Source organism: Microchirus variegatus (genome assembly GCF_963457635.1).
Source record: "Microchirus variegatus genome assembly, chromosome: 15".
Classification (NCBI taxonomy): domain Eukaryota; kingdom Metazoa; phylum Chordata; class Actinopteri; order Pleuronectiformes; family Soleidae; genus Microchirus; species Microchirus variegatus.
Window position 1 is genome coordinate 7543006 of NC_139816.1, and position 24448 is coordinate 7567453.

General features: G+C 39.9%; 1 long non-coding RNA gene across 1 annotated transcript; it reads left to right on the forward strand.

Annotated features, from left to right (window-relative positions):
• Window positions 1-1594: 1594 nt before the first annotated feature.
• Window positions 1595-23341, forward strand: LOC310937722. Its single transcript, XR_014593023.1, has 4 exons — window positions 1595-1947; window positions 13690-13777; window positions 14463-14507; window positions 23240-23341. It is a non-coding gene; the product is annotated as an uncharacterized lncRNA (long non-coding RNA).
• Window positions 23342-24448: the final 1107 nt, after the last annotated feature.

Sequence of the window (24448 nt, forward strand, 5' to 3'; positions counted from 1 at the left end):
TGCGCTTGCGTTTGTTTTTGTTTGTCTGTACCAGTAGTCCCTATGGAGACCAAAACCTGGTCCTAATGAGGCAGAACCTCATTTCTGAGGAACTTTTGAACAAACCTGTGTGTGTTTTTTTGTTTTCTTTACTCTCACTGCACATGAGTCTGGAGCTCAGACTTGATTCACCTGTCTGAGGGCCCTGATGTTATGTTTACAGGTGTGTGTGAGACTCACAGGGGAGTTACTGAACTCATCCCTGGAGACGTTCAGTTTGTTTGGAAATTAAAAAATGACTGAGCCATTTAGTTTTTTTTCCCCTCTTCACTGTGATAAAGAGCGTCATTGACCAGGATGATCTGCTGTCAAACTGTAGACACTAATGAGGAGTTTGTTTTTAGGTCTTAATGTTTCTATATTTTTTTGTCATTTTATTTAGCTATGATGTACAGCACTTTGTTGTTGTTGTTGTTTTTAAAGTGCTTTATAAAATAAAGTTGGATCGGATTGGATTCAATTGTAAAACCCTGTTTTCACACTTAAATTGACTTTAAATATGATTGTTTTTTTCATGTATACTTATATAATTCCAATCTAGCATGTATAAACACAATATAAATATTTAACACGTTATGAAATACTACAAATATATACTACTACATATTTATATACTAGTGTCAATAATCATAGCAGCTAGAGGTTTGAATACATCCACATTCATCCATAATCAATATTTGCAGACAGCTATTATTTTAATTGTTACTATTACTATTATTACTATATTATTTATTAATAAATTGATAATAATAATAGATAGATAGATAGATAGATAGATAGATAGATAGATAGATAGATAGATAGATAGATAGATAGATAGATAGATAGATTTTCTATTACTATATGATGTCTTCATAAATTGATAATAATAATTATTATACATTTTCATCTTACTTAATATATGAAAACACAATACTTTATGAATTAGCTAGCAATGTCTTCTTTTAGCTAACTTTAAGCTAGCAGATGATAGATAGATAGATAGATAGATAGATAGATAGATAGATAGATAGATAGATAGATAGATAGATAGATAGATAGATAGATAGATTTTCTATTACTATATTATGTCTTCATAAATTGATAATAATTATTATTATACATTTTCATTTTACTTAATATATGAAAACACAATACTTTATGAATTAGCTAGCAATGTCTTCCTTTAGCTAACTTCTAACTAAAATCTAGTCAATTGTATTTAGATTTCACCTTTTTTACGAATACAAATTTATGTATTTTCCCTCTTTGACAGTAAACTGAACATGTTTAATTTTAGAGGTTTAATTTTTTACCATTTCTGACATTTTACGGCCCAAAAAAATCAAAGCAAATTGACAACCGTTAAAAGAACTGGTGTTGTACTTCCTCGGGGCGTCCACACGGGGGCGGTAGTCGCTGCTCTTTGGCGGCGCAGCACCGGTGCGCGTCACCACTTCCTGGAGCTCACGTTGCTGCTGACATCAGAGGCGCAGCTCCAGGGACAAACTCCGCTGCTTTGGAGTGTGTTTTGCGCAGACAGAGGGAAAACGCAGGCTGTGGAGAGGGGAAAAAAAAACTTTCCTCCGACACTCAGCGACCGTGTGCACTTTGTTTCCCCGTGTGAACGCGAACGCCGCCGCCGCTCTGGATTGTACAAACGCCCGGGAGGAAGGAAAACGAAGAAGAGTTTCTGGGGAGGGAGACTGAGTTTAGCTTGTGTTTGTAATTTTGTGCTCTTTCAGCACAGAGCGCAGTTTCCGGATACCAGCGCCACTGTTTAGGGAAGATCTGCTCTGCATCTGTTTGGATTGTTTTCTCCTCCTTCTTCTTCTTCTTCTGCTGCTGCTGCTCTTCCTGTCGTTTCTCGGTGATAAGAAGTGATAAGAAGTTTCTTTCACGGGAACATGAAGTCACGCAGATAACAAGGTAACAACACTACCCTTTATTTTACCTTACATTTGTTTGCTAACAGTTGTTTTGATAGGGTTATATCTTTGTAATAACCCACAAAAAGTACCATTTATGTTCAAAGAAACACATTCATGCATATTATATTAACCCTAAAGCTGCATGACAGGAAATGCCTTTATTATTGTGATTATTTGCAAGTGGAAACAGTTAGAAAACCGTTTTCTTTGCAAGAGTCTTCTTCATTACTCAGAAATCTGCATGAAAAGTATCTCGAGTTTCATTTGGGCACAGCACAGATCCACACTAAACCTCCACCTCCCATTTATTCCTAGGAGAATGTTGTGTTTGTTGTTGTTTGTGTTGACTCTGAGTGTCTATGGTCGGTGCCAGTTGCTGGATTTGTGAGGTGTGAGGGACGTCTGGATCTTCTGGAAAGTGGCTGTCATCCTCCCTCTCAGCCTGTGGACTCATTCATCCTTCCTTCCTGTGCCTTTTTCTTCCCGCTGCTTGCTGTCACACTTCCAAACCTCTGTGACTCACACCGGTCAGACTCAAAACAGGGCTCTCCCCAATCCTCAGCTCTTGTCCTAAAAAGGTCCGTCTTTCATTTTCTTCCTCCCCTCTTGTCCCTGCAAGAGTCTGACCCTGTCCACGCAGAGATGATGAGGATGCTGCTGAGGCTGCATCCGTTGCTCGGCACACACGTCTTGCCACCCTGCGATGGCAGACCCTTTGAGAACGTCTGCCAAATTAGATTTTAATGAGGACCGTCTTGTTTATCCGCTCGAATCAATATGAAGTGCCCTCGCCGGAGTCTGAGAGCCAGCAAACTGACAGACGCACGTTGGCATTGGCCCCAGGGCTCTGAAATAGCCTTAAAGTGAGAGTCAAACTGTCAAAGTGGGAAACCGCCCACAGATATGTGTGTGTGTGTGTGTGTGTGTGTGCGCCTCAAGCAAAACAATCCATTTGGCTGATAACAGGACTGGATCCCACAGAAAGAGATGCCAGCCACAGAGACGCGAGCGTGTCTGTGTTTTCATGGGTTCTGGAATTAGGGCCGATGTTCAGATTGCCAGGCTGTGTTGATGTCTCTCAGATCAGATAATTTTTTTTTCCAGGGCTGCACAGAAATCAAATAAGATTTGTGCCACTTCAGCGTGAGGTCATAGGTCAGATTCATAGTTGACGTGTCGCCCCGCAACATGAATGAGATAAATCTCACCCACAGATTTGCAGCGATAGCTTCTCCATCTAAATGTCAACAAAGGTTCATCAAGTGCTAGGTTTTGCTAGTTGGGAATTGCAGGGTAATTTACGCTACGATACATGGTCCACGATACCAAAAAAATCGCGATACAATGATTTCTGTGATAATCAACATATAGCGATACGTCCCGATATCTGTCTAATTGAAGAAAACTAAATACAGAGGAAGTTCTCTATTTAGATTTTCGGTAAGGTAATTTAGATTAGGGAACACGTATTCACAATTAGCTAGGTGCTTACTGACATATATAAGCATACTAGCTCTTTATTATTGCTCTTTAAGCACGTATTAACACCTTATTCTACCTCTATTACGACATAAATAACAATTTTTCCAAAATAAGGTGTTAATACGTGATTAATCATTACTAATAAAGGGCTAGTATGCAACTTATATGTTAGTAAGCACCTAGCTAATGGTGAATATGTTTTCCCTAATCTAAAGTGTTACCACATTTTATCTTACCTATGAGTCGCTTTAATACAAAGTGGTTTATGTTGCCGTTATGATTCCGACCTGTTAATCTGATCTGTAATGAGTAAGATTAGAACATTGTTGCTTGTTAATCTGAACACAGCCTGAAGTTTCTTCCTAGACAAAGACAATAAAGTTGTTTTTCTGATAGTTTCGAACCAGTTTTACGATATATAAAGCGCAAAAATCAGACAGCTGGGAGTCGGAACTGAGTCACGCTGAGCTTGTGTGGTGAGTGACAGAAGAAGACACATCCTTATCCTGCTGCAGATTACACACACAAAGTCGGGGACTATGAGGATTACAGACTGGACTTTTTGTTGGTTCTTCTTGCCTGTTTTTAGCCAGGGAGATGCTAGGACGCTAACGTTAGACTTTTCCCACTTCTCAGGTGAGTGAACCTGCAGAATCTTCACTCTGTGTGCAGCGTGAGAACATTGACATTGGTTTAAATGTAAAAGTAGTAATAGTCCTAGTGATTGAGCTGTGGTGTTGAAGCGATACCTGCAGAGTAAGAACGTGCTTTGAACTTCTTACAAAGGACAGTTATGTCATGAGTTCACTCTCCACTCTTGAGTAGCTCTCACTTCCGAGAGAGTTCATCCATTAACTCTGCCGTCACACGCCCTCCTGTCGACTCTGGGGACGCGTTCCACCTCCACCTCCTTTTGTGAATCATTAGCTTCAGCCGTCTTCCTCAAAGGGGGACGTGGCCTCCCTTTGTCGCTCGCCGTCCACTCGGCGAGGAGTGCGACGATGTCGTCATGCTGCATCTGTTCTGCTGACTTCACAGAAGCCTGACCACATGCCAGACTCACACACACACACACTGACTACAGGCCTGGAGCTGAGGGGGGGGGTCAAAGGTTACAGTGACTCATACAGTCACACTGATTATCCTCCTTGTTTTAGGCCTGTTTTGTTTTAAGATGTTGCCTGGTTACGGCAAGAAAACGAAAACAGATTTGCCTTCGACTGTCATATTTTACTGTGAGTACAGTGCAGTACAGTGTTGTTGGTTTGAAGAATCATTGAAAATCTTTACATTAAAGCTGCAGTGTGTAACTTTCTGCTACGTCAAGCAATACTATCAGACCTGACTGAGGGAGAGTTTGTGTTTTCAGCATCAGTGCAGTGCAGTGGCGGAGTCGACAAGCGTTTCTCCTTTATGGAGAAACACTTAATGGGGATTTTGGAGTTTTACTTTAGCGCGTTTGCAGAAACGTCTCGCTTTACTAGCGCACTGGTGCTGTTGCCCTCTTTGTCTTGCCATAAAAGGAATCACTTCCTGTGATCAGATCTCGAACGGGGCTGTATGGAGCAACACATTAAACATAATCAACATTATGTGGACTTATTTTCATTGGCTTTTTAATGTACATTTGCATGAACGCATGAACTAGATGGCCTACAGCAGCCATAGACCATAGCAGTGGTGTTGTGTTGAGATAAAAACACCATTTTAACAGGTGTATTTTTAGCTACGACTAGAACCAACACCATAAAACACCATAAAACCAAAGCATCCATTGTAAATAGGGCTTCAGTGATGGGAAAATCAGTCAGAGAGACAAGTATCCTTGCAGACCATCATCCATTGACCACAGGATTGGCTCGAAAGAAGCCATACTTTGGTGAACGACTCTCAGACATGACCAGATCCTACAGATCTGAGCATGAGAGGAGGAACATTTTCTAAAAACCTGATTCTGGCTTCCTGGATGATGTCGGTACAGCAAAGCAAAGTACTTAAACCAGGTTCGAACCCTTGCGAATATAAAGCGAATGAAACCAAACGGCTTCTCGAAACATTGCCGCAGAGCATTGAGCTCATGTGCTCTGTGAACAAAGTTTGGCACTGCACAAATACAGGTGTGCCAAGAAGGTTTGCAGGCACACCCAAGATGACGTACGACACATTTAACCGCTGACTGTGTCGCTTTTGTACGGCGGCGCTGGATTTATGACCTCATTACATATGTAAAACTAAATCTGCTTTTTGTTTGTTGCCTAGGGTTAGGGGTTGGGTTAGGCTAGAAAAGACAGCTTTGGTCAAGTTTACGACGAAGCCTAACGAGAGAACAACATGAGAAAGTGAAGGGGTCTGACTGCTCTCTGCGGTGCCTTTCTTTACCCGTGAAATTCCAATAAAGTCGACCCCCCGCCTCCGCTCTGTCTCTCTTTACCAGAGAGCAAGAGGAAGTTGTCCTGATAGAGCTTTGTCTGCACTGCTTGTCTGGATTGTAAGGACAATGCCATCAGCAGCAGCAGCAGCAGAGCCAGGGCCGGCAAGGACGTCCAGATAGACAACACACAGCCAGACTAGGTCACACAATAACACTGAGAGGACAAAAACCTCCACTGACATCAACTGGATCTCATGCATGTAGATATTACGATAAAAAAGTAGTTTTTAGTAGAGCTGAAACGACTCATTGTCCACTATTTTGATAGCTTTTTTCATGATTAAAACAAGATTTCTGATTGTTTTAGCTTCTTAAATGTGAATATTTTATTAATTTAGTTGCTCCACATGACAAAGAAATCATCAAAACTGAATCATTTTGGTTTGTGGACAAAAACAAAGACATTCGAAAAAACATTGTCATTTCCCGGTTTGACAAACACCGATCAACGTTTTCCAATGGACCGAACGGTTCATCGAGAAAATGATCGACAGAGTAATCGATTATGAAAATAATCGCTCTAGTTTTTAGCGTTTTTCATGTCGCTCTTCGCAGATACTGTAAAACAGGCATGTCCAAAGTCCAGCCCGGGGGCCAATCGCAGCCTACAGTTCTATACTGTATTATTTTTGGCCCAGGAGGGACTGGGGGAGAAAATTGGCCTCAATCGCATGTCATTTCCTGTTACCTTATTATGTCATTATGATATCTGACTCCAGATGTGAAAGAAATGCAGAATTGTTTCATTTGTTCACTCCTGCGTGACTTAGATTTGGTTACATCTCCAAATCTAAGAAATCCCAGAAATCTATAGAAATCTATAGAAAGAAATCTTTATCAAATTTGGCCCTTGTTATAGCAAGTTTGGACAGCCCTGCTGTCAAAGGTGAAGCAGACATACTTTTCCTCTTGTCTTGTCCCTCTCACACAGCTGTTTGACATTCAGTCTCTGCATGGCTGCCGTTGGGTGGAGGAAACACAATGAATGGATGTGCTTGTAATAGCATGTCACCGCGTAATGGAAAGAAACGCTTACTCCACAGATTGTGCCGAGATCCCTCTCTCTCTCTCTCTCTCTCTCGGGGGGAGAATATAGTCCCGGCGATCTGGCGAGTGGATATATATTGTGGACGTTGTCGGGAGAGTCGCTCATCGTTCATTCCGGGGTATTTTTAGCCCCGGTTGTGTGTCGCTAATGATAATGTGAGACAGCTCTACTTATCTCCGCGCTAATAGAGCCATCACTTTCACTGAGGACCGTCCTCTTAACACTGGAGTGTGATTGGTACCAGTCGATCGCGTTAACGTGCAGCGTCCACTTGTTCATATTACGCTCCTTTGTGTCCTCATTAAAAACCAACGGCTTCCCCTGGATTTTCACTGATTCAAACTGTGAGGCAAAGAAACCACCAGTTCTTTTTCACACATAATACACGAGCCATGTCTTATTACTGAATATGAACTAAATATATATTTGACCTTTTTTGAATAGCACTTGAACACAAGTGCTGACATGTTCAGTGCTATTTTTCTTGCCGTTAAATCGCCTTATTGGCAACTCAAAGCTGAAGTTTGTAAGCTCTTACTCTCCTGCACCAAAGTTCATGGAGAAAACCAACATTTTTAGTTCATGGTTGACATACAGTAGGAGCTACGGGTCAACTGTGTTTTTGGTTTTTGGTAAGTTTCAAATCCAGAAGTTGCAACATAGCTCATTTGAACTTGAGCTGCTACTTTACGATGACATTTCTACACTAATTGTTCGATGTCTTACTTTTGTGTTAAGTTTTTAAATTGTTCCGTGTTCTTTCGTGGCCGTTTAAATGTTAAAACGATACGGGCACCGATGAGTTATTGTGTATGCACCGTTAGGGAATTAGTCCGCACCAAATTCTGTCAACAAAATGAAATTACAGACAAATCAACCAGCTTCCAAAATGTTAAATATCGTCCACGTTTCTGGATTTTCAAATATGCGGATTTAAGATTATGGACAAAACGAGCAAATGAAACTCTATGGGACATTTTTTATGCTCTTTTCCTCTCTAATGTCGGCTTTTTAGTTCAAATAATACCATGTAAGACGAGCCCTTAAACCTCTGACGCTCTTGAGAGCAGTGCTTCAAATTGAATATGCATCAACAGTTGAAGGGAGATGTGTAAATAATGGCTTTGTACCAAAAGGGACCTAACATTTTTTTTTGGTGTTTTCCATTAAAAGTCACACTTTTATTCATCAAAAGAGTTGCAAAATGAATAGAAAATATAGTCAAGACATTGACGAGATTAGAAATAATGATTTTTATTCCAAATAAAGAACCAGCGAAACTGTTTTCAGCTGTGCTAACATAATCCAATAGCCTTCGATTAGCGATTAGCAAACACAATGTACCATTAAAACACTGGAAATGGGCCTCTATACACCTATGTATATTCCATCAAAAACCATACGTTTGCAGCTGGAATAGTCATTTACCACATTAACAATGTATGGAGTGTATTTCTGATTCATTTAATGTTATATTCATTGGAAAAAAAGTGCTTTTCCTTTAAAAAATAAGGACATTTCTAAGTGTAGTAGTGTATAAATCAGAGCTTCACTACCAGAAAACATCATTAAACCTCGTCTTTGAAACAAAACCGATAGAAAGAATGAGGGCGGGCACAACAAGGTCATGATAAATGAGTACAGTAACCCCATGTGGAGTGAAGGGATGTTCTCCCACCACCCAGACGTCTTTGAAAGCCCTCAGCCAGTGTGTGTGTGTGTGTGTGTGTTTGTGTGTGTGCAGGAGGACACAGAGTATTGTCTTACTTCCCAGAATCGGCGTGTATAACCCTGTTCTGACTCATGTGGGGTGGCCACAGCTTGGTCTTTGGCAAACGTCCAGCAGACAGGACACCCCCGCTGCTATCCTTTAAATAATATATAAAAAAAAAAAAAAAATAAGTCGCCTAAATACTCACAGCTCACTAATCACTCCTCTCTCTTCCTGCCCATATTAAAATTCAGACAGCCTGTCGGGTATTGTGACTAGCTCGCCGTCTCGTTGTGATTAAGGTGATCTCATCAGAATCTGCGGATTTGTTGTGAGGTTTTATTATGGAGACAACCTTTAACAAAAAAAAACAGCACTTTTACTTTTATATAAAACAAGTGCTTGTTATACCTTTGTCAAATGAGCAGGACAAGAACGTCCAGGAGCCTCCTTCACTGGATCTGTTCTGACCCGATTGATCAAACTCTCGCAGCTGTTTTTCGTCTCCTCCACTTAAAGTAGATTTCAAAGTCGATTTTTTTTTTTTTTTTGGGACTCCGCGAGAGTGATGTCAGAGATGAGGTGATCGGTGCAGCTGCAGAGCAGCAGGTCCTCCTCCTCCTCCACGTCTTTCTCATGTGAGAGGTGGGAGTTTCCCTCGGAGACCGAGCTGCAGCCACACTGTTGTTTACTTAGCGAGAAAGTGATGTAACGGAGCTGAAAGAAGACGTGCATGTATTTGCTCGCATGCGTAGTCTTGGCTGGTTTCTGCTCAATCATTCCATCAAAAGTAATAAAAATGTGTGTGTGGTTTTGGGAAGATCTGCTTTGTCTGGCTTGAACAATTCGAATCGGTTGAATCGAGAATAGATTTTGAATCGAATCGTGACCCTAAGAATCGGAATCGAATCGAATCGTGAGCCAACCAAAGATTCACATCCCTATTTACTTGAGCATTTACTTCACACACATATTTATATATATATATATATATATATACACTACCGTTCAAAAGTTTGGGGTCACCTTTACAATTTCTGTTATGTTTTCCATTAAAAGTCACACTTTTATTCATCAAAAGAGTTGCAAAATGAATAGAAAATATAGCCAAGACATTGACAAGATTATAAATAATGATTTTTATTCAAAATAATATGATTGCACAAGGGTTTTCAAGGGTTTTCTAATCATCCAATAGCCATCAAACGCGATTAGCAAACACAATGTACCATTAGAACACTGGAAATGGGAAAATGGGCCTCTCTACACCTATATATATGTATATAGTATACCTATATTCCATTAAAAACCAGACGTTTGCAGCTAGACTAGTCGTTTACCACATTAACAATGTATAGAGTGTATTTCTGATTCATTTAATGTTATATTCATTGAAAAAAAAGTGCTTTTCCTTCAAAAATAAGGACGTTGGTGAGGACAAGTGACCCCAAATTTTTGAGCCGTAGTGTCCATAATAGAGAGACAGACTGTCTCCTCCTGGAGAATGTGTGGCAGCAGCAGAGCAACAAGAGTGGCCACGCGATTAGCATTTGATCTTCAACTAGCGGGGCTGTCACATTGCCCCGACTGCCAAGACAGGTGGGCTGGCGATCAGTGGGCGACCACGAGCCTGGTCTCACGCTGGGCAGTGGGGCGAAGCAGATGGGCCATCTGGCCACTCACTGGCACAGGACACAGGGGCTGCTCTGCTCCCATGCGAGCATGTACGCATTCATGTGTGTGTGTGTGTGTGTGTGTGTGTGTGTGTGTGTGTGTAGCATCAGCAGAGCCGGTGGCTCGGTGTTTGACGGCCACCTGTCCTGTGGCTGCTCCTCATCTCTTTCATGTGTGGTCGGTAGCACCGTACGAGCACAGCCTAATGCAGAGAGAGAGCATCCCTTTTTTGTATACATTACCGTTGAAAAGTTTGGGGCTTCTTAGAAATGTCCTTATTCTTATCTTTTTATCATTGAATATAACATTAAATGAATCAGAAATACACTCTATACATTGTTAATGTGGTAAACGACTATTCTAGCTGCAAACGTCTGGTTTTTAATGGAATATGTACATAGGTGTATAGAGGCCCATTTCCAGTGTTCTAATTAGAAGGGTATTGGATGATTTGAAAACCCTTGTGCAATGATGTTAGCACAGCTGAACACAGTTTAGCTGCTTCTTTATTTTGAATAAAAATCATTATTTCTAATATTTTCAATGTCTAGACTATATTTTCTATTCATTTTGCAACTCTTTTGATGAATAAAAGTGAGATGGAAAACGCCAAAAAATTGTATAGGTGACTCCAAACTTTTATATCATAGCAGAAAGGGAAGAGGTAACACCTTTATACACAGGGGCACCCACAAAAAGAAAACTTCTGTCTCCAAATGCATGGGTCTCAGCCTCAGCATGGCTGCAATTGGGTGGATGCAACATGTTTGCATAACTGCACAACAGGTGACTTCATAAGGACACCAGTGTATGCAGTGTCAAATTGTGACGTTGTTTGGATAAGAATTGCAAGTGATATTGGTATCGTTGTGGAAATTCTCTATTCTGCTGCTGGTGAAGAATGAAATAGAGACTTCTGCCGGCCGATGAGGTTTTATTTTCTTTACAAAGAAAAGGTTAGTCAACACACGAGTAATTGAAGATGAATAAAGACCCAGAGCATGGCGAGGGCTAAACTTTTATAGCTGAGGAACACACCATTCACATCCCTTTGTCTGTTGAAGGAGTCTGCCCCTCCAGGCCGTGCTTTCAGTGATGTAAAAGTGATTTAGCTCAGACTGGTAGTGGTAAACATGAACTGTTGTGATTTTGCCTCCAACTGCAAGTGTAATAAAACGTGTTCCCATGTTCAGACGCAGCAGAGTCCCTGACCACCACCCCCCCCCCCCCTGCAGCCTTTAAATTGCTCCATCTTCAGTGCTGTCTTTATGAAACGCTTTCAAGCTAAAACAGAAGAGAAGAGTTCTGTGTCTCAGTGCACAGGCTGGTGTGTAAAAAAAGACATATGTACTGTGATGCAGGCTTTAAAGAAACACAAAGATGTGCATCACAGACAGATAAGTTAAGAATGTTTCAACTCAAGTGTCAGGGGAGTTGTTGTTGTTGTTGCCTTTCATTTCTCTGGAGGCTCTTTAGTTTCTTCAGTGAGAACTGGTGTCGGAACACAAGACTCTGAAATGTACATGTTCACAGATTTATATACAGTCGCTTTGATGCTGTCGTTATTTAAAAGGATCCTTTGTTTTGTTTCTTTATGCAGAGCAACGCCATGATCGTAATTGCTCTTCAGCACGTTGTGTTCCTGTTGTAAAGTGCTTCTATGAATATCTGAGCTTCCATACGTGCTTCCATACGTCCTGTTCAAAGAGATGCAATATCATCGCTTGCAAATAGCCTCTTTGTTGCTTTTGTTTTGCAGTTTAAAGGTTGATTTTATGTCATTTTTAGAAAGATAAGTGCTTTTTCCTCCTTTTTAGAAATGTACCATTGCTGATGTTTCCTGATCATTTTGATCAAAGTAAACAAACTTTGCATAGATACTGTTTTTACAGCTGATACGAGTGCATTCTCTGATCTGTTGACCTTTGAATGCTTGTGTTCTATTCTTACACTGCATTTCAGCAATAAAGATAAACTTACTTTAAAGGTTGAGTGTGTAAAATGTAGTTGTTGAGTCACTTGTATGAATTAGAGCAGGGGCCTCACACTCAAAATGAACTTCTAGTCTGTCAGGAAGGGTTGGGTCAAGTGGAAACAAAAAACTCCAACAATTCTGGTGAAAATGAACGGTTTAGTGATTAGAAATGAAGATTATATCTTGATAATCCATCATGCTGTTGCAATTACAAATATCGAGGATGACGTGGCACACCATTTCAAAGTAAAAGTGTTTGTTTTGATATATAGCCTCATTTAGGACGCAAAATGAATCTGTAAATAACAAAAACAGAATTAAAACGTGAAATCGGCATACATGTAGACAATTGTAGTTAAAACACTAGGCAAGCTTATATATCATTAAATGCTGAATTTCAAAATAAGTGTCGGGCCACAGGACATCGACTGGTGGGCCGCGTTTGGCCCACGAGACGCAAGTTTGAGACCCCAGAATTTAGAGGCTGTTCATAATTATTATGTTTTCTGATTGTTTCAGCTTCTTAAATGTCAATGTATAATAATATACTATATTATAAATATAATATAGTATTTTCTGGTTTCTTTGCTCAAAGAATCCATTAAAACTGAATCATTTTGGTTTGTGGACGAAACGAGACCTTCCAGAACATGATCATTTCCATGTTTTAAAGACACCGGACAACTCTCTGTCTCTGGTTCCTGTTCCCCTTTTGCTCGGCCTGCATTTAAAAAAAAAAGCAAATGTGATATTTTAGCTTACTACAGGATGTTGCCTTCATCTTAAAGAGAAACAAGAACTAATGGTTAATAGTGTAAATAATCAGAGGAGGAGGAGGGTTATGGAAAGTGTTTCACAGCTGCATTTTCTCCTCAGCTGCTGTTTATTAGAGTCGAACACGACCGTCAGACGTAAAAGACTCAATTATGGGGGATGTGACGAGCTCTTTTCTGCTTTGTGTGCATGAACTCTGGCTTTGTCTTTGAAGTTTTGCCCCATTGTCTTTACCTGAGTGCAAAAAAAAAAAAACGCTCGCATTCCGCTTGCACCGTGGGATCTGGAGGGCACCCGGGGCTTCCGTGTCATCAAACACAGAGAAATAGACATTTTACGGGGGACAGCTTTTGGCTGTCGTTGTGGTGTTTTTGTTTGTTTGCCAGGAGTTTTTTTCCAAAAAAAAAAAAAAAAAGGGGATGTGTTTGAACCTCAAGAGAGCGTCCTGGTTAAATAGAGATTAAATAAATAAAAGAAGTGGGGCCAAAAATAAAGGGCTTTGTGTTGAAACTGCCACCTGCGTCCTGTTTTGTCATTGTTTTTGTGCAATCGCAGAAATATTATGTTGAAGGAAAGTGGCGCTTTGGTTCTTCTTGGATGTTTAAAAGAAAAAAACCCACTTTGTTTCTTTTTCCCTCCTCTCAGGGTTGAAATCTTTGCTCACGGAGTTGAGAAGTTGAGCTCTGTGCTCGAGTTCAACAGGGCCACTTCCTGATGATGACAGTAAACATGGGTGAGTAGGATTGTTTTTCAAAAACCACCTGTAGAGTTAAGTTCATGCACAAAAAAAACAGTGTGAGGAAAACTAAAAAGGGTCTATTTTTGGTCTATTTAGATTGTGGAAATACTTGATTTTGCACATGCAGGTTATAGTGCATGATGCATGATTTCAACACAGCAAGGTTGCACATACTTGCACCTACAAGGCCTAAATGTTGTTAATGTCCTTCACACTCTGTCACTGTATATGCAAAATGTTGTTTCACAAACACACACATATGCACTGTGTTATTCCATTCACTCCAACTTCACTGAATTTGCATGCACACGTGACCTGAAGGCTTCAAATGGGTCAATCCTGTGTTTTTTTTATATCCCATTTTGTACTATAGCACTTAATGCTAGCCAGAAATGGAATTAAAGGACTACGAAATCACTTAAAAGGTTGAAGGAAGTGTAATTTTTATTCAAACAGGACCTTAGGAGAATAAAATATTGGGAATAGGACCGTGGGAAATCTGCTTCTACTTGGTTTAGCGTCGTCCTTTCGTTTGCTACATGAATTTGTCTATGCAAACCACACTTAAAATATTCAAGGAATACATTAAGTTAATTCCTCCACTCATTACCAAGCACAGAGTAATTATACAGTATTTTTTTTGGCCTCTTTCCAATGATGCTCTTTCTTTCTGTTATAGATGATGGTCTCCAAAATGGACCCGGACCGCACAGGAACTCACAAGGTAAAAACAAACATACAACAAATGTCACCACACGTGTATCTTTGGATATTTTTGACACTTTTTTTTACGTCTTAACAGGCTTCATAAGTGTTCGTAAAAGTTGTTTTAAAGCTGCTGTCAGCAAAATAGTTTGATATTCTGACAACTTTCACAACAGACTTTTTAGTCGAGAAGCTTTTCTAATATCCCACAAAAAGTTATCTTTATCAGAATTCAGAACAAGCAGGACAGGAAGTCAAACACAGATACAACGTTAAGGATCTGTTTTTTTCAGAATAAAAGTCTCCATGTAGACTCCATATTATATACATATATGATATTATATATTATATATTTTATTATGATTATTTTATTTTTTTATATATATTTTTATTTAGTTTCAACAAACAATGTATATTCACAAATCCAAGAACAACTGGCAGTATTAAAAAAACAGATTAAAAACTAAAATAATTAATTGATTAATTAATTAATTGAATCATTAAATTATTTATTTATTTACTGACTTAATTAATTATTAATAAAAAGTATTACAAAAGGAAATAATAAAATAGGACAAAATACATACAAACATACATAGAAAAACAGTCTATACTATACACAATCTATAGTTACTGAGTGCACGCAACTTTCTCTGGTTTGTTTTTGATGTTAGCACTAGGGTTAGACGATATATCGGAAAGTTATCGTTATGGAAATTTACAATGATAATCGACGTCATTTTGCCGTTATCGAATGAATAAAAAAATTAATAAATAAAAGTCGTTTTTGGCTGTGTGTGTAGGTATATACATAAATATACGTATATGTGTTATGTTTGATATGTGTCAGTACCGATATGCTTATATCAGGCAAATGTTCAATTATGCAAATTATGCGATGACGTCATTTAGCAACTTCACACTTATCGTTAATTTATCGTTATCGAGGTGAACTGCTCAATATATCGTGATACTGATTTGAGGCCATATCGCCCAGCCCTAGTTAGCACCCAGGGACACAAATATAAAATTATACAGGCCTGTATAAGAATAAAAAATAATAGATCACCATATAATATTTGACCTGTAACTATAGGATTGGTCAGGAAATTCAGATTCTTTATTCCTTTAAACAAAATCCCTTCACATTGCAGTGGTAAGATAAGCACAGTCCCCTCCCCGAGAGGTTGGAACGTCACCGCCTTCAGATATCGAATGGAAACAACATTCGCAGACGTTCCCCACAGTGAGACCACGGACTTTATACAAACAAACCCCGCACGCATGCGCTGCATTACGACAGAGTTATTGCCGGTGAAAGATTAACTCCAGCGCGGTTTAATCATTACACCCATTAAGTGTCGAATTAGCCTGGAATTGCACTTTTGATAAGCGACGAGTTGTGTCGGCCCGTGTGTGTGTGTGTGTGTGTGTGTGTGTGTTTAGGCCTGAATGTGTGTGTGTCAGTCATGCGTAGGCAAAGCTCGGCCTGCGCTGCTTCACGCAGAGTGAGGACACATTTTGGCTCCAGCTGCTGGATGCCTTTGCCGTGATGCGTCCTCTCAGCACCAGGAAATCCCCCTCAATGTCTTCATTCAGGCAGCTCTGCCTTACACACACACACACACACACACACACACACACAGAGTCTGCTGGCCCTTACACATATATACGTTGTTAGCGTGCAAAACTAGCCGCGGTGGCCGTTGAGGCGACTTCAGACCGACTCTTGTTTATGTAAACTATCTCAGACGAGAGTTCCCGACTGTCTCGCACTCCTTTTAAGCCTGAAGAAAAACAGAAGAAAAAAAAAACGGTGATGCAATGCTTAGCAATCGCCCCACATTGTGAAATCGCTCTCTCTTCTTTGCTTCCTTGGAATTCCCCTTTTTTCTTTATTCTTTATTTTCACTCAAGACACAACAAGAGGCTCAGGTCCACGTGATAACAGGTCGCCGCTCGGGCTCCTGTTGTCCCCAGCCTCCTAAACTTAAAATTGGGGTTTGCCAGCGACGACACCCCACTGTTTCCACGACTGCGTCCATAATCCAGACCTCAGTGATGTAATGACTTCTGCTTTTTTTTAAGCTGCCATTAGAACCACCACGCATTTCTCACACACTCACAGCCTCACCAACCCCTCCCACCCGTCTTCTCTCTGCCTTATTATCCATAGATTGCAGCACACAGGCCTTCATAGAGGCATCCACACACACACACACACACACACACATCCAGGCGACTGTTTGTTTTGTATCCTTGACTGCGGAGAGTGCACAGGGATGTCAGTTCGACTGAAAACAACACTCACAATCTGAGACAGAAGAGTGAGGAACACAGATTGAGGATGTGTTTTCAGGGCAGTGGTCACTAACTCACAGGCGAACAGTGATCTGGGTGATTTTTGGCCTTTAAAAGTCCTAAAATAACTGTAAATATTCCCCTGTTTTGACACAGCATTTGTGTCATAACTGGTGGAGCCCTTTAACACAGTGCTGTAAAATCATCATGTGACAAAAAGTAGCCAATAAAATCAAGCACTTGCACAATATTTCAATTCCATTACGCTTATTATTGCTTTTACTATTCATATTGCACTTTGTACTCTATGGTGTTTTGGTAGTTCAGATATTTACTTTACGGACTTTATCATATAATTAGCATTTTTGTGCATTAGGGACATTTGTCGATAAAAGATTTTAATGTAGCATTATTTTAATTATATATTATATAGTATATTTTTTACCGTGCAACATTTATGAATATCAAATTTGATGATATTTTTCCTTAAATATTAAATATCTACATCAGGGGTCTCAAACTTGTCACTCAATATCAAGTTTAAATGTCTGTTTTTGATATTTGCAGATTAATTAATCAATTTCAATTTCAATTTATCAAGCTATATATCACTCCCTATCCAAACAAACACTTTTATTTTGAAATTCTAAAAAAAATATTGTTATTTTTGCTACATGATGGAATATTGTGATATAATTAGAAGCTAATATCGCCCACGTTGCTTCTGAACAGATTAACTTTGTTTTTCCTCACAAAATGTACTTTTTTTTTTACTTGAGCAGACTAGGTGGCCCCATAAGGCCATTTGAGTTATAGTATATAATTACATATGTGTGTATTAATGTGTTCCAGCATATACAAGAAACAAGTGTTGCATTATTCTTGGTGTGGTCTCAGTGCAGCTCTGGCCTTTTACCCTCATGTTTATCTTTAAATGATTCAATCAAAAAGCCATTCATTTTCCTGGATGTGGAACAACGCGGTTAGCTCCAGCTCCAGCTCCACAGAAGAGCCAGTGACTCAGTTCCTTCCTGTTTCATAGAGAAACGGACCTGGTCAAGCAGTTATGCTGACACGTGTAATATAAACAACCGTGTGTGTGCGGCGGTGTGTTACGAGGTCTGGAAAACACGTCGTTTTTGTTACGGTTGTCCTTGAGCTGCAGGGGCATCACGGCGTTTAGTTCCCTGACGATATGTGTTACGGATGTGTTCAGCAAACACAGACAAAATGCCGCGTTACCAGGCAACACAGTCATTGTTGTTGTTGATGCTATCGTTTTAATAATGAGTAATGCCATGTCAGTTTTTTGTCGCACACACACACACACACACACACACACACGCCTGTTTGAGTATCACTACGTGGCTGCATTGTGGCGTCATTCATTCATAATCACCTGCGGATCCTCGGCTCATTCATTCTTGCTGCAAAAACACAACTGAGCTTCTCTGGTCTCGAGATTTGCATGTTCAAAAAACATGCACAAGTTAATTGGACGCTGAATATTGAGTGTTTCCACTAGCATACCTGCTCTTGGGAGGTTCCAAGCAAGCTGAGGCGATCCTATGCGTTAGGTCGCCAGACTGCAGGCTATTGATTGGTCACAGGAAGAGACGTCAGACACGAGAATCAAAGCCGAACAATGCCGAACTGTAGATGAGTTAAAAAGACTTAACAATCTTGAAAATGTGGTTTAATCTCCAACAATTGCCAGGGAAATATCTTAAAATCGCAATATTTAACAGGAGTCTGGTGTATTTAGCGACAGCGCTAACTTAACGTTAATCAACTGATTCTAATGATTAAGTCACTAGTCACTCATTTGTGTGTGTGTGTGTCGCGTGTTAAACAACGTCACGGCAGTTTCATGCAGCCGCGCAGTGATGACTCCGCCCACCCCGTGTGAGTCGGTACTATGTTGTAGTGGAAAACCAACCCGTGCCGTGCTGTGCCGTGTCTTAGGTCAGCCAGGATTGGCTACAGTGGAGGATAATGTGGTCAGACGATGGATACAATGTTGCATTGTTCCACACGGACCGTTTTAGCGGACGCGCACCGCACGTCCGGATTTTAGCTGGAGGAAATGTCCAAAGTGCGGGACCGTTTCACGCTTAAATAAGAGCGGCACACGCTAACGTACACAATGATGTTAGCTGATTTAATGTAGCTTACTCTGGCTGCAGCTATTGAATCGTATTTGTAATCGAGTATTCTAGCGATCATTCCTCGATTAATCAAGTAATCGGATTTAAAAAAAATAATAATAATAATTTTGGGTTTGCAAAATTCAAGATACTTTATTGTCATTATACACATGTGAGCAACGAAATTAAGGTGCACAGTCAGAGTACGGTCACATCAGTTAAAAGATAGATAAATAAAAGGAATAAAAAAAAATAGAATAAATAAAAACACTGTACACTCACAGCCAAACCCTAATCCCGCAGGATTAAAGCATCACACACACACACACATATTACACACATACAACACGTACAATACCAATTGTTTATTACCAATTAATTGCGTCCTCGCTTAATCGAAAACAAATTGGTGGAATATTCGCTGACAAAAATAATCCATAATCCAAAAATAAGCCCTACATAAAACAAAACAAAACACAGTGTCTGTAAAAAAAAAAAATATATAGATATATATTTTTATAGCGACGATGCTCAGGTACTGCTAATCTTAACCCTGACCACATAATGACGCCTTTTACAGCACGGCTACGTCGTAAAAAAAAAAAAACCCACACACTTCCCACTTCTTTCCGATCCCTTGTGGGTGAAATGTAGACCTTTACAACATGAACATGAAGTTTGACCTCACACTGACTCTTTTCACTTGTGCCCTTCCAGCGACCACACACACCGTCAACATGCAGCCTCCTCCCAGGCAGTGTGTGTGTTTTCTTTAGTTTCTTTTGCTGATTTTCACACAGTTAAAGACACAATATGTAACATTTCTGCATTTAAAAATGAATGTAATGTATATGGAGCCTTCAAAAGGTCACCATATATTAGAATATAAACCTTTTAAATGCTTTTAATTATTTCTCTGTACTCAATAATTAAAGCCTTGATGGGGATGCTTCTAATTTGAAAGGGCACAGAGAAAAAAGAGAGCCAAAGCTCCATTATTCCATCTTTTGTTATTGTTTCGTTTGAGGTAGAAAATATGAGTTTAAATGACTGGAAGATGTCGAAGTAAACGTATGGTATCACTTCCACCTTTGCTCGTTCGGCTCTTTCGCTCAGAACCAGCCCACGTTTTCTTTTGCCTTCATTCATTTCATAAGCCTCATCAGCCTCTTTCCTTTTTTTCCCCTATTTGCACTGCGGGTGTAACTTTTCTTCCTTCTTTCTTATCGCGCTGCCTCATTGAGCTTTTCTGTGAGCACAGGGAGTGTGTGCAGCTCAGCCGAGTTACGTCATCTCCTCCGCTCGCCTCATTCCTGCTGCTATATCGGGTTCGACAAATAAAGACGACGACCACCTCTGAGGCAAAGATGCTGGAGGAGAAGACAGTAGTCAATGGGTTAAAGCTCCGTCCGAAAGGACATATTATCATGCTTATAGGTTGCCATAGAGGTCAATCGTATAGTTTTTCTGTGGCCGAAATCCATGAATTTGAAGGCCAATGTACTGTACGACAATGATTTTAAATCAAATTAATGTATAAACTAAATATAAATCAACCTGGACTGAAATACAGCGGCAGGGTTTGCGACGCCGCTCGCGATCAGCAGTGCCGTGGATAAATATACCAGACTCCTCTGTTAAATATTGAGATTTTAGACGTTTCCTTTGCTAAATGTTGGAGATTAGGTTTTCAGGATTTTAATCTGATCTACAGTTCGGGCATTGTTCGTTTTGATTCTTAAGTCGGACGTCACGCTCATCATGACTCTTCTCAGTGACCGGCAGTCTGACGACGTATACACTATTGTTCAAAGGTTTGGGGTCGCTTAAAAATTTCCTTGTTTTTTGAAGGAAAAACACTTTTTTTTAATGAATATAACACTGAATGAATCAGAAATACACTCTATACATTGTTAATGTGGTAAACGACTATTCTAGATGCAAACGTCTGGTTTTTAATGTAATGCGTACATAGGTGTATAGAGGCCCATTTCCAGTGTTCTAATGGTACATTGTGTTTGCTAATCGCGTTAGAAGGCTATTGGATGATTAGAAAACCCTTGTGCAATGATGTTAGCACAGCTGAAAACAGTTTTGCTTTGAAAAAAAAACATTATTTCTAATCTTGTCAATGTCTTGACTATATTTTCTATTCATTTTGCAACTCTTTTAATGAATAAAAGTGTGACTTTTAATGGAAAACACAACAAAAATTGCATAGAAGGGCCCAAACTTTTGAACGGTAGTGTATATAGTAGTAGTAGTAAAGTATTGGCTCAGCTAGAACATGCACTAAAAAAAGTACCCGGGTACTATCGCTAACGGAAAAGCAAAAAAAATAATAACGTAACCGAGTCGAGCCGTGCCGGTACCACGTAGTGGAAAAGCGCCAAGAGAGACAATCGACCATACGGTCAATTTAGAGTCAGATTCGCCTAAATCTGCATGTTCTTGGTCTGTGGGAGGAAACCAGAGATCCTCGTCTTACTTTACGTCGAAAAACATCCACGCTGAATACCACTCGTTGTCCAGGTTTTTGACCCCTGGTGACCCTAACGTTGCCGGGCTTATGGTCGGCCACGAGAGACTCGCAGCTCAAAAAACCAGATCAAAAGTCACCTCGTACTCCATCTGCTCCTCGTGCAACGGACACACTTGTTCTGTGAATGACATTCCCCAACGGTTACACATGAAGAATGCAGTCTTTCCTGCAGGTGCTGCTTTTTCACACAGTTCTGGCTCGTGTGTGTATGTGTGTGTGTGTGTGTGTGTGTTTTTAATTAATTCTTCCACCGCTCATGTGAGAGACGGCCTGGAGCAGAGGTCAGAGACCTTTATATTGTAATCACCGCACTCAGGTAATTGGTTCCATTAAAGTCTCTTCATATGTTAATGTCTGACATGCTCATCTGTGCGAGTGCCCCCTTTTTACACATGAGTGTGTGTGTGTGTGTGTGTGATGGAGAAGGATGCTGAGGAACTTTTTAATGAGCATTCAAAGACTTGACTTTTTTTTTGGAGTGAATTCTAAATTAATCTACGTTTCCTGTTTTTTTAAAAACCCTCAGCATCTTTTTTTATTCTGAACCATGTCACAAACCAAAAGAAAAGATCATCAACTATGTACAAAATCACCCGTATAATGTATTCAGTGCAATCTTTACACTGTAAATGTCAAACTCGTGTTGTATTATTTTCTGGTTTATCACTGATTATTTCTCTACATAGTACATTCACAGATGTAAAAAAATGCATGTTTATTGACCGTCTCTCCTTCTCTATCCCTATTTTGGGACTAAAGGGGGATTATCTTATCTTTATCTTAGATAAAGCAGCTCTTTAATCTCTCTATTAGTATAAAATGACATGTAAAGTGCCCTAATCACACTGGACTTGCTTCATCTGGAAAATACGGGAAACCTGTATACAGTTTTAAAATCAAATTTTCCAAAATAAAGGTTATGGTTTCAGAATTCTGACTTTAAAAACTCAGAATTCTGACTTTAAACTCAAAATTCTGACTTCAAACTCAGAACTATGGGTGCCCAGAATTCTGAATTCTGACTTTAAACTTAGAATTCTGACTTCAAACTCAGAATTGAACTGAGTTTAGAGATAGAATTCTGAGAATAAAGTCAGAATTCTGAGTTTTAAAGTCAGAACTCTTATTTCCTGTGTGGCCCTAATCCTCTTCCGTAAGTGAAAGCTGTCCTTACACTCTCTTCAAACTTGAGTGGAACCTTTGTTTGTCCCACTAGAACAATCTGCTGTTTATTTAAGCCGTGCTCTATTATTACACACACAACAAATGCCAACAAATGACAGATCACCTGTCACACGCTGCGTTATTGAACACCTTCCGCGCTCTCAAATCCGCATTGTCGGGGGGGTTTTATTCCACAGGAATTCCTCGCGCGAACGCGATAGCGATCGGTTGACGTTAAAGATTTGGCACGTTCACACACACGCGGCGGCGGCGAGTCCACTTCATTTCCTGATGTCTTGTCTTCTCTGATAAAGAATATATTGTTACACGTTGGTAAGGTAACACAGAGAGAGAGAGAGAGAGAGGGGGAAATCAATGGAATATTTTCACTGGTGGAAAACTCCTCAGATTAGCATCAGTCACAGGAAGCGACGAGGACCAGGTGTTGCCTCATCCATCACGAGGCTCCAAAACAAACCACTTACGAAATATCAACACATGTGAAGCCTTTGTTTCTGTGCGCGGTGATTTTATCATCCAATAACTGATATGTGTGTCGTCTTGTTGTTGTTCTTGTTGTTGTTGTTGTTTTTAAAGATGATGAAGAGGCGCTGAACTCCATCATGAAGGACCTGGCCGCTCTGGGTCGCTGCTACACTCAGCACCACAAGCCCAAGAACAGAACCTTACTCTACAGACAGGTATATTAATAACGCCGTCGTTCACTTTGCACACAAAATACTGAGATGAAATCCCTCACTTCCTCTGTGGTTATCGATTTGTGAGGCTTTCAAAGTCATGGGATCTTCTCAGAAAAGCTGATTCGACACCTTTGGCAATCAATCGATGAATTATCAGTCAAGTATTTTGATAATCTGGTCTTTAAATAAAATAAAAACATAACAATCCACTTTAGGTTGACGCTATCTTGGTATTTGGAAGCAATAATCACAGTTTTCCACTATTTTTTTTATCACATTTTATGAATGATAGCAGCTCATTTAATTGAGAAAAATAATAGACCGTGTAAATTAGGCTTGAAACTAACGATTATTTTCATAATCCGTGTAATCGTTTGGTCCATACAATGTCATAAACACGGAAATTATCATCTTCTCTAATGTCTTGTTTTGTCCACAAACCACAAAATGATTGAATTTTAATGGGTTCTTTGTGATATTGGAGCAAAGAAACCAGAACATATTCACATTTAAGAAGCTGAAACAATCAGAAAACTTGCTTTAATTTCTTAAAAACACTCAGTAATTGATCAGTCACTCGAATCGTTGTTTCAGCCCGAGTGTAAACGATCATTTGTTCACAGCTGAACTAAGTGGTTTTGTGCATCACCTGTCAAATCAATTAAAACAATTTGTTTTTTTAATATACTTTAACAGTGGCAAAGCCGGTTTCCTGTCTTCTTACTGTGCCAATTAAATGGCCACAGTAGATCGAGCTCGACAGAAACTCGCTCACTCTGTGGAATGATAATTGGCAAATCCTCTTAAAGTGAACCGATGTTTATGATGAGACATAAACAAACAGTGAAGCGGTCACAGAGAGAGAGAGAGAGAGTTTCCGCTGTCCCTTTTTTTTTTTTTTTTCTTACCCAATATCCTGCACTGATATGATGTCAGCGTAGCTTTATCACCATGACCTCATGCAGACTTACAGGCTCCTCCAGATTCCTGCTCCCTCGGGTTATGACATTATAAATAGCGAAAAAAACGCGCCGTCTTGTGCCGTCTGTGGAGTTAAGGCAAGGAGAGTTTATTTGTATAGCGCCGTTCTTACACAAGACAATTC